At 42.8% G+C, this 19039-nt stretch overlaps 5 non-coding genes across 5 annotated transcripts; 2 read left to right on the top strand and 3 right to left on the bottom strand.

The window, feature by feature from the left end:
- The first annotated feature begins 3493 nt into the window (after window positions 1–3493).
- Window positions 3494–3575, top strand: trnas-uga (transfer RNA serine (anticodon UGA)). Its single transcript has one exon. It is a non-coding gene; the product is annotated as a tRNA-Ser (tRNA).
- Window positions 3576–5135: 1560 nt separating this feature from the next.
- trnar-ucg (transfer RNA arginine (anticodon UCG)) lies at window positions 5136–5208 on the bottom strand. Its single transcript has one exon. It is a non-coding gene; the product is annotated as a tRNA-Arg (tRNA).
- Window positions 5209–10330: 5122 nt separating this feature from the next.
- On the bottom strand, window positions 10331–10403 carry trnar-ccu (transfer RNA arginine (anticodon CCU)). The gene has a single exon. It is a non-coding gene; the product is annotated as a tRNA-Arg (tRNA).
- A 3566-nt stretch (window positions 10404–13969) lies between these two features.
- LOC148630930 (U4 spliceosomal RNA) lies at window positions 13970–14111 on the top strand. The gene has a single exon (XR_015934943.1). It is a non-coding gene; the product is annotated as a U4 spliceosomal RNA (small nuclear RNA).
- Window positions 14112–18934: 4823 nt separating this feature from the next.
- On the bottom strand, window positions 18935–19016 carry trnas-cga (transfer RNA serine (anticodon CGA)). The gene has a single exon. It is a non-coding gene; the product is annotated as a tRNA-Ser (tRNA).
- Between the last annotated feature and the right edge of the window lie 23 nt (window positions 19017–19039).

Genomic DNA, 19039 nt, shown 5'->3' with positions numbered 1-19039 from the left:
AATGTAATAAATGATTGCTTATGCTTAATAAACAAATCTAATTAAAATAAAAGCTTAAGTTTTGTATTTGTCTTGTACCATAGAACATGATTTTCTTTGTATTTCAAGCCCACAAAGTGTCCAAATGATGCACGACATGATATAAGGAAGATTATCACATGCATATCGGTATTATCTTTCTCATGAAAATGCATTCCTTTCATTACCTTTTAATTTTTAAAATGAACTCAAGTTGTGTATAATGTAATAATTTAAGTAGAATAGATTCTAATAATATAATGATCCAGTGTGTTGCACTACTTCACTGCTTCACTGTTCTATGCCGTCTGGAAATAAATCCTCAGACTGCTTACTGCCCTGGGCTTGTACCAATAAATTACAGGAGCACATCTATATATCACTGCGTTGAAGCAGGAGACACACAATCACTGCAAACACATCCTAAATACAGTGTTCCAGCACCTTTGTCCTCATCCAGAACGTATCATTTCTTGAAAGGGATTGCTGTCCAAATGCACATCTGAATCCCAAACAGAATCTCTAGTAAAATACGATCATTTGTGAAACAGGCAAATGACTGTCTCAGGGGCCCATTCCTCATTCTCAAGACACATGTATGCAGTACGTACACCATGCATTGAGCAATAGGGATTAAAGACACCACAGGTAAGGTTAGAAGTCATTCTGACTATATTCTAAAATATTGGACTCATATTCTTATGATGGCAGACATGATGCTGCGTTTAAAACCGGGGTTAATGGACATTATATGACTGTCAATTCTGTTTTGTTTTGGAGACTCTTGGCTGCCTATATGGTACAGTGCAGCGTACCATATAGGTACAGTGCAGTTCCAAAACTGTGTCAGCTCAAAAGTTGTAAGATAACCTCTCCAGCTGCTTTAACTCTCTTCATTTTTGTCATTTAATTGTCTGTCGGCACTATGTGGCAGCGTTGCATGACAACCCATCTCACCACGGAAAGGAACCTAACAGCTTTGGTAAGAGAGGAGAAAAGGATCTGGCCAGTAAGGGGCTCGAACCCGCAACTTTGGCGTTATTAGCACGATGCTCTAACCAACTGAGCTAACCGGCCTCACGACAGTGGTCCTCTCTGTGCAGCGCCTTTTACTTCCATTGACAAATGATAGCGATTCGAAGAGAGATCCTTCAGACCAGCAAGCAAACCCACGGCTATTTCGGTTTTCTATCTAGGCAACGTTGGTGTCTGCAATAGCATACATGAAAGCGTGATGCAATTTCTGTGGCTACATTTGTTGCACGTCATGCACAGTAAGAGTGTTTCTAACACCAAATAAAAAGTCAACAATTAGCGATCACGCCTTCTCCTCAGTTAACCCACTGAAACCCTTGCTGTTAACAGTTCTTTACTGCGTGCTTTAAGAGCACCTACATATCGTGTCGGTTCTTTCAGCTTTATTCATTAGGTTTTCAAAGGCATAAGTAGAGCACAAGAGGCGTGAACGCAAGATGTGTGGTTATCTGAAGAACTCATTTCCATGGCAGCAGGGCCAAGTGATTTAGCGTATTTATAGCACCAGGAAAGGAGAAGCAGCACTTCGCCTTTTCCCGCCTAGTAAGCAGGCGATCCTGGGTCTGAATACCAGCGGTGCCTCTCTCCGTGTCTTGTTGTGCCGAATGTATCATTTCAGACAAACATGTACAGCTTGGTTCAGTTTAATGCAAGAATTCATTTCCTTTCTGGAATAACTTGTTTTTGAAGAAATCCATACAGCTTGTGAAAGATGAAATCCATTTCTTGGTTGTCAGTGGAAAAAGATTGCCGGCTGCAAGAAGCGCAAGTGATTGTTTTCTTTGACCATAAACCTGCAAATGTAGGGAGCACAAGCGGCCGTCAGTCTCTGTGGCAATCGGTTAGTGCATTTGGCTGTTAACTGAACAGTTGGTGGTTCAAGCCCCTCCAGTATGCATGTCTCAGTTTTTCCAATGTAAACATCATCACCATCGCTAAAGAAGATGGCGCAGAAGGCTCCACAGCCGAAACGTTGTGCTTCTTTTCTTCTCTTTTCAGCATGGAGTAAACCTTTGCTTTATCCTTTGCAGCCTAAGCATGCTGACGCAGCTACCTTTCTCTTAACGCGCCTCAATCATTATTCACCAAAACGATCAGCAGAATAAGTCGCCTTTGTGGTGATGTCACTCCTCTGCTTCACAAATGTCCTTAGTGACGGGCCATTTCTTTCTGCCATTTTTCCGGAGCGGTTATTGATTGCTCCATCATTTCCCTCTAACTTTCCATCACTAGGTTGAAAAAAAAAACAGAAACAGGCTGACAGGACGACAATCAAATTGCAAAAACTCATCAAAGCACTCGATAGAGTATTTGAATCCACAAGTAGCTACGAGCAACTTTGTCCTGGCTTGCATGAAAGTCGGAAAATGTCAAAAAGAAAAAGATGGTGGCTTTTTCATATCTGTTCTTTTATTTTTAGTTCGTTGGCTCTTCTGTCCATTGTCCTCCTGCCTGGCTCTTGACCTGTGACTGTCTGAACGCACACATTAGACTTTCAGGCGGGGGATTTGTCCTGAGCCTCTGTGAAAGACCCACCCACCCCCATAAATAACTGCTCTAGAAACACATGAATGCAAAACTAAACCACAGCTTAAAGAGGAGCTCCAACTCAGTGCCATACTAATGTAAACGAAGTAATACTAAGACATGTTCTTATGGATTTGTCTTACCTTGAGATATGTAATTGGATTTCAGGATTAACTTCCTCATTCAATGTACTGGTGATTCTTTGCCTGGTCAGTACCTGGGTGGGAGACCTCCAGCGAACAATTAAGCTTGCTGCTGGAAGTGGTGTTAAGAGACTCTTAGGATCTTCCAGAGGCGTCTGTCCAATAGCACTAGTTGCCTTAGAGCTGGCTCAAACATTGCTCAAGAGTCTACCTTTCACAGATGCGGAAAGATGAATGATGGGGGTGCACGCTTCAAGGAGCCTTCCAGCTGTAGGGACCGATTAGAGACGATCCGTAGCATGTGTTCGTTTCCATATACGCCCCGTGTCTCAACGGTAGGACAGAGTCAAATACTGCCTCGACACGTAACAGCGTTATATTAAACCGCAGGACTTGAGGGCTGTTTTGTTTGAATGTTCAAGGCATTGGTAAGAGCGTAGGTCAAGGGCCATTGGTGCATCTCCTGTAACTGGAGTAAAAATGCTATTCAAAGTGCAGTGACTAAAATCGTCGTCCACATGTCTCCGTTGTTGATTGCTTTCTGTCTAAGAACGTTCTGTTTTCATGTCCGAACGGGGAGACTTTATCATTCCAACTTGAAGCCACCCTTAAGTCCTCTGACTTAACGCCGTGTGTGTGTGTGCTTGCACGTATGGCGTAAAAGGTTTCTTAAACGGAGAGCGAACTTGAAAAAAGTTGCCTCCGCTGCCGCGGCCGCCTCGCACTCCCTGTTCGATTGTAGCAAGAAGGCAGCGGCCGCGGCGCTCGCTGTAGTCGTGGCCGAGTGGTTAAGGTGACGGACTTGAAATCCGTTGGGGTCTCCCCGCGCAGGTTCAAATCCTGTCGACTACGGCGTCCTTTGCATTTGGTTGCGTGCGTGCGTGTAAAAGGACTAGCGCCGTTTCATTTTCGCTGGGACCTTTAGCACTCTAAATCGCCTGGACCCGCAGCCTGTGAAATCGATTCTTCGGCACCCACGAAGGACGCTTTGCCGCTGGACACAGATAACGATGCTTTTCTGCAACGAGCTTTCCAGCTGAATTTTCTCGGCAGCTCCGTACTGAACCTGTTCTCCATTGCAACATAGCGGAGGCTCGTCACGTCTATAGCAAGGCTGTGTAGGACCGCATACGCCACAGTGACTTGTACACAGACCACACGAAAGGCAAGCAAAATACACTTTTAAAATTCCAAAGACTCACAAGGTCAGAGAAACAGCGATGACCTGAACAGATCTGTTACAGAAATCTAGGTTGACCTTTTTAGAGCTGTAATTGCATTTTTGTTTAATAGAAGATCAAATCTACTCGCATGTACCAGCACCTTACAGTTTATTGATGTTAATTCTTTTTAAGTAATAAGATTGCTAACGATGTTGGACTTTAGCCGGTGTTTTTTAGAACAAATTGCTTACACTTCTGTAAGGAATACGCAGTACGTGCCTTTGTCAGTCATTGCTCACCATACCTGTAACTTTCTTATCTAACTCACTTCCTCAAATGGTGAAGGTCCACAAACATAAATGAAAAAAAAACCCTTGTTGTAGATGAGGTGCACAAAAAAGCAGCCCCTGATAGTGTATAACACATTTATACTATTGCAGAGACACATGTAACATATATATATATATACTGTATATATATATGAAACAGAAATAGAAACAGAAACAGGAATCGCTTACTCACCTGGAGAATCTCTGTAGGAATATCTAGCATTTATCAATGGAAATAAAAGCTGCTTTAATACAGTGCATGTTCAAACTCAAACCCTCAGCTGCTGTTCTTGTTTGTTTTGGGACAAATTGCAACTGAGCATCGCATGAGCTGTTACGTACCCTTATCTGTTAGGGAATTTCAAGGGAGGAGTTAGGTCAGAATGGGTAGGCTGCAAAACAACAAGTAAAGATTTATTCCAAGATGAAACGTTGTGGCGGTTTTCTTATCTTTTCAGCATGGACTCAACTTTTACGTGTTCCTTATATGCTATATATGTATATATTAGCACCAATGTCGTTCTTAAAAACTAACATGAAATTGTCAGGGACATTCAGCTATATACAAAGACGAGACAGACAAAGTAATAATTCTGTATTAACGTGGCCTACATATTGACGCAATGATCGAACTAACTGACATGTTCTGATTCAGATCCCCTGCAGTTCATGCCAATTAGAACAATAGCAATGCTGAGTCCTCCCCACCCTACTGAGCACAAATTCAGCTGCTCTCCAGTTCTGTTCTGCATGTTTTTTCATTGCAATTGAGCTCGGAGCTGGAGATGATCTCCATACAGTTCTGTGTTCACCAGCCCACACTTGCGTGCTAATTTACAGGTTGTGGCAAATGCTTTTCTATAGTTCATATACATGACGGCAACCTGTTACCGAGGAACCTGAGAGGTTTAAAAGCCTCACGAGCCAGGCATGACTCGAACCTACAATCTTCTGATCCGAAGTCAGACGCGTTATCCATTACGCCACTGGCCCATAGAACACGCACTTGCACTCCACCACAGAGAGCTCTACACTGCTACTAGTAGTACACTTCCCCATCTAAATTTTCACAGCAAGAAACTTGTGTTTCCTACTATTTTTATCAGGTTTAAAATATCATCTCCTTAAAACAGAAAAAGTGTTGATGTGTCGTGCTGAAATTCCGATTGATTTTGAATTCAAAGAAAAAAGGTTTTCTTCCAAAACACCATGAAATTGTCACATCTTGCAGACAATAGGTGTATTCCATGTTGAAAAGAGAAGAAAGAAAACCATGGAGCCTTTTACAGGTGTGAGGCTTCTTCAGGTGTGAGAAGACCTCACAGTCGAAACGCTGTGTTTCCGTTCTTCTCTTTTCAGCATGCAATAAACCTATTACTTGTTCCTTTGCAGCCGAGGCATGCTGACGTAGCTACCCAGCTGAACATCTTGCAGACTCTACAGTACTTCTCTCCTGTAGAAGTAAAGCAGGGCTTGCTGGGTGAGCTTTTGCTCCGGTAAATTAGGTCACGTGTCATGTTAAATCACTTCTTCTAAACACAACATTTGCTGGTGCTAGCTTTCCCCATGAAAAGAGACATTTCCCTTACAGTACATGACATATCGTTTTTATTCTATCAATAAGTATAGAAATTAAACAAAAGAAAAAATGGTGTCGCCAAAGAATGCACAGCTCTGTCGCCTTGGGGAGGTGTCAAGGGCATTGAGCTCCTTGGACATGAAAAGTGCCCGTTAAATGCCATTTCTCATCATTTCTCTTGGCGTCAGTTCTGCTATTAAACGGGAAAGAGGCAACAGGCTCAGAGATTATGTTAAGTGCACACCGAGCGCAGATGTGTCCAAGTGTCTGTAAAAGTGCGGTGCTCCCTAGTGGCTTAAAGTGCCTGCCTAGTAAGCAGGCGATCCTGGGTCTGAATACCAGCTGTGCCTCTCTCCGTGTCTTGTTGTGCCAAATGTATCATTTCAGACAAACATGTACAGCTTTGTTCAGTTTAATGCAAGAATTCATTTCCTTTCTGGAATAACGTGTTTTTGAAGAAATCCATACATTTTGTGAAAGATGAAATCCATTTCTTGGTTGTCAGTGAAAAAATATTGCTGGCTACAAGAAGCGCAAACGATTGTTTTCTTTGACCATAAACCTGCAAATGTAGGGAGCACAAAAGACCGTCAGACTCTGTGATGCAATCGGTTAGTGCATTTGGCTGTTAACTGAACAGTTGGTGGTTCAAGCCCCTCCAGTATGCATGTCTCAGTTTTTCCAATGTAAACATCATCACCATCGCTAAAGAAGATGGCGCAGAAGGCTCCACAGCCGAAACGTTGTGCTTCTTTTCTTCTCTTTTCAGCATGGAGTAAACCTTTGCTTTATCCTTTGCAGCCTAAGCATGCTGACGCAGCTACCTTTCTCTTAACGCGCCTCAATCATTATTCACCAAAACGATCAGCAGAATAAGTCGCCTTTGTGGTGATGTCACTCCTCTGCTTCACAAATGTCCTTAGTGACGGGCCATTTCTTTCTGCCATTTTTCCGGAGCGGTTATTGATTGCTCCATCATTTCCCTCTAACTTTCCATCACTAGGTTGAAAAAAAAAACAGAAACAGGCTGACAGGACGACAATCAAATTGCAAAAACTCATCAAAGCACTCGATAGAGTATTTGAATCCACAAGTAGCTACGAGCAACTTTGTCCTGGCTTGCATGAAAGTCGGAAAATGTCAAAAAGAAAAAGATGGTGGCTTTTTCATATTCGTTCTTTTATTTTTAGTTCGTTGCTTCTTCTGTCCATTGTCCTCCTGCCTGGCTCTTGACCTGTTTGTACGCACACAGTAGACTTTCATGCAGGGGATTTGTCCTGAGCCTCTGTGAAAGACCCACCCACCCCCATAAATAACTGCTCTAGAAACACATGAATGCAAAACTAAACCACAGCTTAAAGAGGAGCTTGTCATGACCGCCAGGCAGTTAAGACCAACTCTTAAGCGATCTAATCAGCACCAGCAGTGGGTGATTATTAATAAACGCCGCCGCACGAGTTAACCCACCTGCACACACTCCACCGTGCGGTACGCAGTGCTATTTTTACCATCTTTACCTGCTTCCCGCTGGTATTGAGTCTACTCCTTGAGAGCTCTACCTGGCGTTTTTTCCATTACCTCGTTTATTCTGGATATTGGACTCCCCTTCTGCCTTTTCGACTTTGGACCTCACCTCTCACCTCGGACTGTTTGCCACCAGTGTTCTCCCTGGATTACGACTTACCTTACGCCTCTTGACCACGAAACAAAGCAAAGCAGAGCAAAACAAAATGAACAAACGAAAACCCTCACGTCCCGCACTTGCATATAACGCCGTTACGTGCCCAAGCGGTATTGTACGTCATCCTAGCACTGCACCCCGGGGCGTATGGTATATGGGAACGAGCACACGCCACGAATCGTCTCGAATCACTCCCTACAGCTGTAAGGCACCTTGAAGCGTGCGCCCCCAACATTCTTCTTTGCGCATCTGTGAAAGGTAAACTCTTGAGCAAACTCTGAACCAGCTCTAAGGAAACTAATCTGATTAGACGTTACTTTGACTCATCCTTTAAGGGACCCTTGTTAATTGGAGAATCCAATGATTTCGAATGAATTCTGTATGCGTTAAAAGACAGCTATACACAGAAAACATGCAGGACACTTCTCATGATGTTTCCCGAGCCGAAACACAGTGCGTTTTTCCAAGCCATCTGACAAAGCCCGCCCACTGAAAACTGCAGCAGATCGTGTAAAGACGTTCAACTTTGTAACTACTGCACGCACGCACAGGAAGCAGAATAAATTCCTCTTTTCAAACTGTCAAAGGTTTGCTTTGCGAACACTGCAGGACATCGCACAATCGCTTTTGAACGGGGACAAACGATTTCTTATGGGGCGCAGTAAGTACAGACGTTTAAAAAGCTCCACTCATGCCGACGATGCAGCATGAAGAAGCGCAACCTAACGTTTGCATTCCTAGCAAATTCCTTTTATTTTTTTATAAATAAAGACAGTCTTGTTTAACAAACAACACACACAACATTTTACATTGTCAATTCAGTTCAAATCAATGTATTTCTATATAGCGCCTTTCACAACAAGGGCTTCCCAAGGCACTTAACAATGCAAGTTGTTAAGAGCCTTGTGTCTAATATGCCGCCTAGGTAACGTGCTGTCTCTTATGAGGCAAATGTTTAAATCCTCTGAGTTAAGTGCTGAAGTTATAGTAGTCCTATCAGTATTGTTGCCTCCGATCAACAGATCCTCAGTTTTCTCAGAGTTGAGTAACAAAACGTTTTCACACATCCAAGTATTTCCTTCCTTAATGCATTTAACTAAACTGATAATAGAAGAGTTGTCGTTTGGTGTAAACAAAATGTTTATTTGAGTGTCATCAGCATATGAATGAAAGTTCATATTATTTTTTCATATTATCCTACCTAGCAGCAGCATGTAGAGAGAGAGAGCAATATTGGTCCCAGCACTGATCTTCTGGTACCCCAAATTGAACTGGTGACATTGATGAAGCAGTACAATTATTAGATATTTGAACATAATGAAAACGATGAGTAAAATGTGATGTAAACCACTGAAGGACGGTTCTAGATAAGCCAACCTCAAACTCAAGCCTGTGTAACAAAACAGAGAGGTCAACCGTGTCAAAGGCAGCTCTAAGATCTAGAAGCACAAGCACTGTTGCATTCCCCGCATCAGTAGCTAAGAGAATATCATTTACGACTCTTGTTAATGCAGTTTCAGAAACCAGACTGAAATTTCTCAAGTATATTATTTGAATCCAGATACGATTGACGTTGGGCAACAACTATTCTCTCAAGACTTTTAGATTGAAATGGGACCTTTGAGACAGGCCTGTAGTTGTTAAGAACTTGTGGATCCAAATTTGACTTCTTAAGGAGCGGTCTAACAACCGCTACCTTAAATTGATCAGGTACAACACCTGACGCAAGCGATGCATTCATCATACTAATTATAGGTCCTGCCAGTCCTTTGAGGGGAATCTTTGACTAGCTGAGTGGGGATGGGATCTAGCGAACAGGTGGTTGACTTTGTCTTACGTCTGTGTTCATGAGTCCACCATAAGAAGAAATCTGAACAGGAGTGGTGATCATGCGAGGTCACCACGGAGGAAACCACTGCTCTCCCCCCAAAAAAAACCACCACTGCCCCTCTCAAGTTTGCTAAAGACCACATGGATGTCCCACAGCAACTCCTGGAACAATGTTCTGTGGACAGATGTGACAAAAGTTGAACTTGTTGGTAAATGTGCACAGCGTTATGTTTGGAGATAACAAAACACTGCATACCAACTCCAAAACCTCATCCCACCTGGGAAGCATGGCGGAAGCTGTACGGCTTGCAATCATCGAGGGACCGATGAATTCCAAGATGTATCAGGAAATTCTACAGCAGAATGTCAGGGTGTCTGCCTGTGATCTAAAACTCGAAAGACGCTGGGTCATGCAACATGACAAAAACAAAGGAGTACATCAACAACAGAGTGGCTGAAACAGAAGAAATTCCGTATTTTGGGATGGCCAAGTAAGAGTCCTGACCCCAATCCCATTGCAGTGCTGTGGCGTGATCTGAAGCAGGCCGTTCAGCGCAAGACATCCCAAAAATATACATGAACTGAAACAGTTTTGCATAGACGAATAGGCCAAAATACCTCCTAACCGCTGCTCAGGTCTGACCAGCCGCTACAGAAAGTGGGGGTTGAGGTTTTTGTCATAAAGGAGGTTCCACTAGCTCCTTAATATAAGGGTTCACGTACTTTTTCCATCAATGACCTTGATTGTTTAAACCATTTGGTCAATAAAGAAACAGCAATGTCAAATGTTGGGCGTGTGTTGTTTGTTAAATCAGACTCTCTTTATTAATTATTATGACTTAGATAAAGATAAGATCACATGTTAGGAGCCATTCATGCAGAAATCCACATCATTCCGAAGGGCTGTTTACAAAAGTTTTTCTCCCAACTCTATGTGAGAGAAAAGCAGAGACGCTCACTGAGTAAGGTGGGGTTGCAGCTTTGCAAATTGCAAGGACATTTGTATGCTCAAAATGGGACAGGAGCACCCCAGATGGGACTTGAACCCACAATCCCTGGCTTAGGAGGCCAGTGCCTTATCCATTAGGCCACTGGGGCACACTAGATGAGGTCGATCACGCTGATGAAGAGCCAGTTTTGTTTTCCTTTGCTTTTTCAAAGGGATCCCCAAAATTAGGGAAGTTAGGCAGCAGAAGGTTTACTGTGACCTGAGAAGGACCGGCATCCAATCACGGTGGTACACACACACACGCTCTCACTCATCTGAGCTACACGGCTATCTCAGGATGATCTCAGGTGCGCCGAGCTGGTACGGAACATATTGAACTGATCGATGGCGAATTGTCTCTCAGACAGGCTTTTCACCTCTGAGCTCCCTGACTGACAGTGATCAGCTAGGTAGTGAAACAGTCAGCTGCTTCTAAGCCTTAAACAGCTGCATCTCAGCGCTTCCACGGAGAGATGATTTGAAAGCCGAACAAGTCACCTCTGAGCTCCCTGACTTTAGGGTACGGTGTTCCCTGAAGGGCTCTCAAACCCCGCATTTCAGATGTCTAGCTGTATCGCTGATGTGTTGCACCTCAGAATCACTTTTAAACCTTACCTCTGGTATCTTTAATCCCTATTGCTCAACGCATGGTGAAAGTATTGCATAAATGTTTCTGAAAATGAGCAATGGGCACCTGAGAGTCTCATTTGCCTGTTTCACAAATGATCATATTTGACTAGAGATTCTGTTTGGGATTCAGTTGTGCATTCTGACAGCAATCCCTTTCAAAAAACGATACATTCTGGATGAGATCAAAGGTGCAGGAACACTGTATTTAGGATGTGTTTGCAGGTATTCTGTCTCTCTAGCTTCAACACAGTGATATATATATATATGCTCACTAATTTTTTGGTACATGCCCAGGGCAATAATCATTATGAGGATTTATTTCCTGATGTGCTAGGGGTAGTTTTGTGAAATACTTCAACACACTGGATCGCAGGTTTAAACCCCCTGGACTCTTACTCCTTAAAAACCAACAAATGCAGATATGTAGCAATCATATTGTAGCAGACACTCATTTGCCTGTTTCACAAATGATCATATTTTACTAGAGATTCTGTCTGGGATACGGATGTGCATTCTGACAGCAATCTCTTTCAAAAATGATTTTACCTTATCGCGGCTTTGCCCTTCTTGTCTCTTTGGACAATATCTCCATCTTGTGGTCGTTGTTGGTAATCTCTAGACAATATCTCCATCTTGTGGTCGTTGTTGGTAATGTCTTCTTATGCCCTTTTATAATTTCAATTCTCTATTAGTTGATTCTAGAATAGAGTTGAAAACATCAGTTTTATAGCACACAATATGACATTATTTATAGTCCAATTAGAAATTTATTACCCTGTTTTTAACATAATAACAAATTAAAATTGATTAAAACTAAGTTTGGAACACCAGGGAACATAAAAAAAATGATTTTTAGGAAAACCATGAGGTTCTCTGTGTCCGAAGCCTGCAAGGGGAGAAAGCTAGAATCCTTTGATTTTTCTAAATTTGAAAATAAACATCATATAACAACAGCTTTCATTCCTAGGAGTGAAAAACAACCATTTTTGAAGACATATTAGTTTCTAAAACACTACAATAAAGTTAAAAACATCCGTTTTATATTACATTATTTTTTGTGAAATTAGTCATTTTTTGCACTATTTTTAATAAAATCTCTAATTAAAAGTGATTAAAATTAAGTTTGGAACAACAAGAAACACAAAAAAAAAGATTTTAAGGAAAAAAATGATGTCTTCTGTGCCAGGTGCCTGAAAGGGGAGAAAGCTAGAATCCTACCCAGGCTCCTGGAGCTCTTTCCTGGCTAAAGGAGGGTGAATCCATCCCCTTCAAAGCTCCATGAAAAAATGATATTTTTAAATTTGAAAAAAAAAACATTATAGAACAACATCTCTTGGTCCACAGAGTGCAAAAATCCAACTTTGAAAAAAATCCATTGACTGGTCCCTGAATCCTGAAGTTTCTTTGCATGATATCGGGCTTGCAACCACTTTCTGGAAAATGATGAAAAATGCCAAAAATGAAAAAAAAGTTATCAATTCTAGAGCCTAAGAGGAAAACAAGACAAAGGTATATCTCCAAATAATTTTATGTGCTTCAGAAGAGCCCAGGAAAGTTTTTTGCATACATGAAACCACGCCCGTTTGCACGTAAGAGGACATGGTTGCACACACGACTGCATGAAAGCACGCGTGCATGCGAAGTCATCCTGTTGAGCATTTGAAAAGCCGCACCACGCCGCACTTGAAATAGCTCTTACATTAGTGGTAGACGCAGGAATCGCCTTTTTATTTACGCTCTTACCAACGCGATGGAAAGCAAAACAAAGCAAAGCAGAACAGAGAAAAACAAAACGAACAAACGAAAACCCTCACGTCCCGCACTTGCATATAACGCCGTTACGTGCCCAAGCGGTATTGTACGTCATCCTAGCACTGCACCCCGGGGCGTACGGTATATGGGAAAGAGCACACGCCACGAATCGTCTCGAATCACTCCCTACAGCTGTAAGGCGCCTTGAAGCGTGCACCCCCAACATTCTTCTTTGCGCATCTGTGAAAGGTAAACTCTTGAGCAAACTTTGAACCAGCTCTAAGGAAACTAATCCGATTAGACTTTACTTTGACTCATCTTTTTACGTTCAGTGCTGGATTGCTCAAACTCCAGCTAGGGTTAGGGTTAGCATTCCAATGCTACTTAGACACTTTGTTTACGCTCAGTGCTGGATTTTGGGAGCTTCAGGACGACTGGGAATTTTCTCCTATCTGTCCATTCTGTTTTGTTTTGGAGACTCTTGGCTGCCTATGTGGTACAGTGCAGCGTGAAGGAAACATTTTCCAAAACTGTGTCAGCTCAAAAGTTGTAAGAAAACCTCTCCAGCTGCTTTAACTCTCTTCATTTTTGTCATTTAATGTAACACTCGATGTATAACTGGAGCCTCACATATGCAAATAGTGAGGCTCCAGTTCGACACACAGTTCGACACCAGAGAATGCTCACGATTTCGGAAGCTGTCTCCGGGACGTGCTGATTCCACACATCCTGAATAAATCATGATATTGTTAGTTGCTGTAGCTAGACGTTCAAATGAGTTTCATGGTCAGATGGACTGTTTCCTCCAGCGGTATAGTATTGCAGTGAGACAGCACGATGCCTGCAAGACTATGTCACGCTAAACGCCACAGATTGTGTTTGTCCGTTCGTGTCAGTCGTCCTGCAGCCACGGGAAGTGGGACACAAACATGCTGCAATGCTTTCAAGACGGTAGGATTTGTTTGTGCAACATCCGAGAAGAGTACTTGTGGCTTGAATGTGAACTGTACATGCCCGCCCCCTTTCCTCTGTAGTGCATGAGTTCCTCCCGGCATGCCCTTCGTCATTGTTCTCTCATCTTGTATTTAAAGGGTTGTATTTCTGCTGCTGAAAATAAGCAACGGTTTTCTCACAACGCCCTTTGTTCCCGACGGAGCCCTTGTCTGTCATGAAATTCTTCAAAACCTCAAGCTAGAAGAAGAAGACGACAAATATGAAGCGTTACAGCAACGACATGCCATGAGACGATTGATAACGATTTCCATAGGATCCCCGCGGTTGCCTGGCAACCGTCAGCTTTGCGCAGTGGCAGTATCGGAGCCTGTGAGGTTTAGCCGAGGCGCGATTATTGCTAGTTGAAAACTTTTCCCAATACCCCGCTTCCACCGGTTTGCAATAGAATCGGCGAAAGCAATTTTTGACAGTCTCGTCAGAAACTGAGCAAGGTGTTTAAAGACAGATTTTGTCATGGTGACATCATGGTAGAAAGAAACGAGCTTGTTACGTCTCAACAGAAACGCTCTTTAGCTCTTTCAGCGTTATGCAGAGAACAGCGTCTGTCGAGATTACTTTTGTGTCAGCGCGAAACGCCGTGTGCTGTCAGTTTGATTTCATATTGCTCGTAGCGGCGCCCGGCTTTTGTCTGTCAAACGTTGGGTTGCGCTTCTTCATGCTGCATCGTCGGCATGAGTGGAGCTTTTTAAACGTCTGTACTTACTGCGCCCCATAAGAAATCGTTTATCCCCGTTCAAAAGCGATTGTGCGATGTCCTGCAGTGTTCGCAAAGCAAACCTTTGACAGTTTGAAAAGAGGAATTTATTCTGCTTCCTGTGTGTGCGTGCAGTAGTTACAAAGTTGAACGTCTTTACACGATCTGCTGCAGTTTTCAGTGGGCGGGCTTTGTCAGATGGCTTGGAAAAACGCACTGTGTTTCGGCTCGGGAAACATCATGAGAAGTGTCCTGCATGTTTTCTGTGTATAGCTGTCTTTTAACGCATACAGAATTCATTCGAAATCATTGGATTCTCCAATTAACAAGGGTCCCTTAAAGGATGAGTCAAAGTAACGTCTAATCGGATTAGTTTCCTTAGAGCTGGTTCAGAGTTTGCTCAAGAGTTTACCTTTCACAGATGCGCAAAGAAGAATGTTGGGGGCGCACGCTTCAAGGTGCCTTACAGCTGTAGGGAGTGATTCGAGACGATTTGTGGTGTGTGCTCGTTCCCATATACCATACGCCCCGGGGTGCAGTGCTAGGATGACGTACAATACCGCTTGGGCACGTAACGGCGTTATATGCAAGTGCGGGACGTGAGGGTTTTCGTTTGTTCGTTTTGTTTTGCTCTGCTTTGCTTTGTTTCGTTGTCAAGAGGCGTAAGGTAAGTCGTAATCCAGGGAGAACACTGGTGGCAAACAGTCCGAGGTGAGAGGCGAGGTCCAAAGTCAAAAAGGCAGAAGGGGAGTCCAATATCCAGAATAAACGAGGTAATGGAAAAAACGCCAGGTAGAGCTCTCAAGGAGTAGACTCAATACCAGCGGGAAGCAGGTAAAGATGGTAAAAATAGCACTGCGTACCGCACGGTGGAGTGTGTGCAGGTGGGTTAACTCGTGCGGCGGCGTTTGTTAATAATCACCCACTGCTGGTGCTGATTAGATCGCTTAAGAGTTGGTCTTAACTGCCTGGCGGTCATGACAAGCTCCTCTTTAAGCTGTGGTTTAGTTTTGCATTCATGTGTTTCTAGAGCAGTTATTTATGGGGGTGGGTGGGTCTTTCACAGAGGCTCAGGACAAATCCCCTGCATGAAAGTCTACTGTGTGCGTTCAAACAGGTCAAGAGCCAGGCAGGAGGACAATGGACAGAAGAAGCAACGAACTAAAAATAAAAGAACGAATATGAAAAAGCCACCATCTTTTTCTTTTTGACATTTTCCGACTTTCATGCAAGCCAGGACAAAGTTGCTCGTAGCTACTTGTGGATTCAAATACTCTATCGAGTGCTTTGATGAGTTTTTGCAATTTGATTGTCGTCCTGTCAGCCTGTTTCTGTTTTTTTTTTCAATCTAGTGATGGAAAGTAAGAGGGAAATGATGGAGCAATCAATAACCGCTCCGGAAAAATGGCAGAAAGAAATGGCCCGTCACTAAGGACATTTGTGAAGCAGAGGAGTGACATCACCACAAAGGCGACTTATTCTGCTGATCGTTTTGGTGAATAATGATTGAGGCGCGTTAAGAGAAAGGTAGCTGCGTCAGCATGCTTAGGCTGCAAAGGATAAAGCAAAGGTTTACTCCATGCTGAAAAGAGAAGAAAAGAAGCACAACGTTTCGGCTGTGGAGCCTTCTGCGCCATCTTCTTTAGCGATGGTGATGATGTTTACATTGGAAAAACTGAGACACGCATACTGGAGGGGCTTGAACCACCAACTGTTCAGTTAACAGCCAAATGCACTAACCGATTGCACCACAGAGTCTGACGGTCTTTTGTGCTCCCTACATTTGCAGGTTTATGGTCAAAGAAAACAATCGTTTGCGCTTCTCGTAGCCAGCAATAATTTTTCACTGACAACCAAGAAATGGATTTCATCTTTCACAAAATGTATGGATTTCTTCAAAAACAAGTTATTCCAGAAAGGAAATGAATTCTTGCATTAAACTGAACAAAGCTGTACATGTTTGTCTGAAATGATACATTTGGCACAACAAGACACGGAGAGAGGCACAGCTGGTATTCAGACCCAGGATCGCCTGCTTACTAGGCAGGCACTTTAAGCCACTAGGGAGCACCGCACTTTTACAGACACTTGGACACATCTGCGCTCGGTGTGCACTTAACATAATCTCTGAGCCCGTTGCCTCTTTCCCATTTAATAGCAGAACTGACGCCAAGAGAAATGATGAGAAATGGCATTTATCGGGCACTTTTCATGTCCAAGGAGCTCAATGCCCTTGACACCTCCCCAAGGCGACAGAGCTGTGCATTCTTTGGCGACACCATTTTTTCTTTTGTTTAATTTCTATATTTATTGATAGAATAAAAACGATATGTCATGTACTGTAAGGGAAATGTCTCTTTTCATGGGGAAAGCTAGCACCAGCAAATGTTGTGTTTAGAAGAAGTGATTTAACATGACACGTGACCTAATTTACCGGAGCAAAAGCTCACCCAGCAAGCCCTGCTTTACTTCTACAGGAGAGAAGTACTGTAGAGTCTGCAAGATGTTCAGCTGGGTAGCTACGTCAGCATGCCTCGGCTGCAAAGGAACAAGTAATAGGTTTATTGCATGCTGAAAAGAGAAGAACGGAAACACAGCGTTTCAGCTGTGAGGTCTTCTCACACCTGAAGAAGCCTCACACCTGTAAAAGGCTCCATGGTTTTCTTTCTTCTCTTTTCAACATGGAATACACCTATTGTCTGCAAGATGTGACAATTTCATGGTGTTTTGGAAGAAAACCTTTTTTCTTTGAATTCAAAATCAATCGGAATTTCAGCACGACACATCAACACTTTTTTTGTTTTAAGGAGATGACATTTTAAACCTGATAAAAATAGTAGGAAACACAAGTTTCTTGCTGTGAAAATTTAGATGGGGAAGTGTACTACTAGTAGCAGTGTAGAGCTCTCTGTGGTGGAGTGCAAGCGCATGTTCTATGGGCCAGTGGCGTAATGGATAACGCGCCTGACTTTGGATCAGAAGATTGTAGGTCTGAGTCCTGCCTGGCTCGTGAGGCTTTTAAACCTCTCAGGTTCCTCGGTAACAGGTTGCCGTCATGTATATGAACTATAGAAAAGCATTTGCCACAACCCGTAAATTAGCACGCAAGTGCGGGCTAGTTAACACAGAACTGTATGGAGATCATCTCCAGCTCCAAGCTCAATTGCAATGAAAAAACATGCAGAACAGAACTGGAGAGCAGCTGAATTTGTGCTCAGTAGGGTGGGGAGGACTCAGCATTGCTATTGTTCTAATTGGCATGAACTGCAGGAGATCTGAATCAGAACATGTCAGTTAGTTCGATCATTGCGTCAATATGTAGGCCACGTTAATACAGAATTATTACTTTGTCTGTCTCGTCTTTGTATATAGCTGAATGTCCCTGACAATTTCATGTTAGTTTTTAAGAACGACATTGGTGCTAATATATACATATATAGCATATAAGGAACACGTAAAAGTTTAGTCCATGCTGAAAAGATAAGAAAATCGCCACAACGTTTCATCTTGGAATAAATCTTTACTTGTTGTTTTGCAGCCTACCCATTCTGACCTAACTCCTCCCTTGAAATTCCCTAACAGATAAGGGTACGTAACGGCTCATGCGATGCTCAGTTGCAATTTGTCCCAAAACAAACAAGAACAGCAGCTGAGGGTTTGAGTTTGAACATGCACTGTATTAAAGCAGCTTTTATTTCCATTGATAAATGCTAGATATTCCTACAGAGATTCTCCAGGTGAGTAAGCGATTCCTGTTTCTGTTTCTATTTCTGTTTCATATATATATACAATATATATATATGTTACATGTGTCTCTGCAATAGTACAAATGTGTTATACACTATCAGGGGCTGCTTTTTTGTGCACCTCATCTACAACAAGGCTTTTTTTCATTTATGTTTGTGGACCTTCACCATTTGAGGAAGTGAGTTAGATAAGAAAGTTACAGGTATGGTGAGCAATGACTGACAAAGGCACGTACTGCGTATTCCTTACAGAAGAGTAAGCAATTTGTTCTAAAAAACACCGGCTAAAGTCAAACATCGTTAGCAATCTTATTACTTAAATAGAATTAACATCAATAAACTGTAAGGTGCTGGTACATGCGAGTAGATGTGATCTTCTATTAAACAAAAATGCAATTACAGCTCTAAAAAGGTCAACCTAGACTTCTGTAACAGATCTGTTCAGGTCATCGCTGTTCCTCTGACCTTGTGAGTCTTTGGAATTTTAAAAGTGTATTTTGCTTGCCTTTCATGTGGTCTGTGTACAAGTCACTGTGGCGTATGCGGTCCTACACAGCCTTGCTATAGACGTGACGAGCCTCCGCTATGTTGCAATGGAGAACAGGTTCAGTATGGAGCTGCCGAGAAAATTCAGCTGGAAAGCTCGTTGCAGAAAAGCATCGTTATCTGCGTCCAGCTGCAAAGCGTCACTCGTGGGTGCTGAAGAATCGATTTCCAAGGCAGTGGGTCTAGGCGATTTAGAGTGTTAAAGGTCCCAGCGAAAACAAAACAGCGCTGGTCCTTTTTCATGCACGCACGAGAGCACCGTAGTCGGCAGAATTTGAACCTGCGCAGGGAGACCCAAACAGATTTCGAATTTGTTGCCTTAACCACTCGGCCACGATTACAGTAAATACGCCAGCTGTTGGCT

This window comes from Lepisosteus platostomus, unplaced genomic scaffold (assembly GCF_059453375.1).
Source record: "Lepisosteus platostomus isolate fLepPlt1 unplaced genomic scaffold, fLepPlt1.hap1 Scaffold_85_H1, whole genome shotgun sequence".
Classification (NCBI taxonomy): Eukaryota; Metazoa; Chordata; class Actinopteri; order Semionotiformes; family Lepisosteidae; genus Lepisosteus; species Lepisosteus platostomus.
Note: the sequence above shows the minus strand (reverse complement) of the source record. Positions and strands in the feature narration are given on the sequence as shown.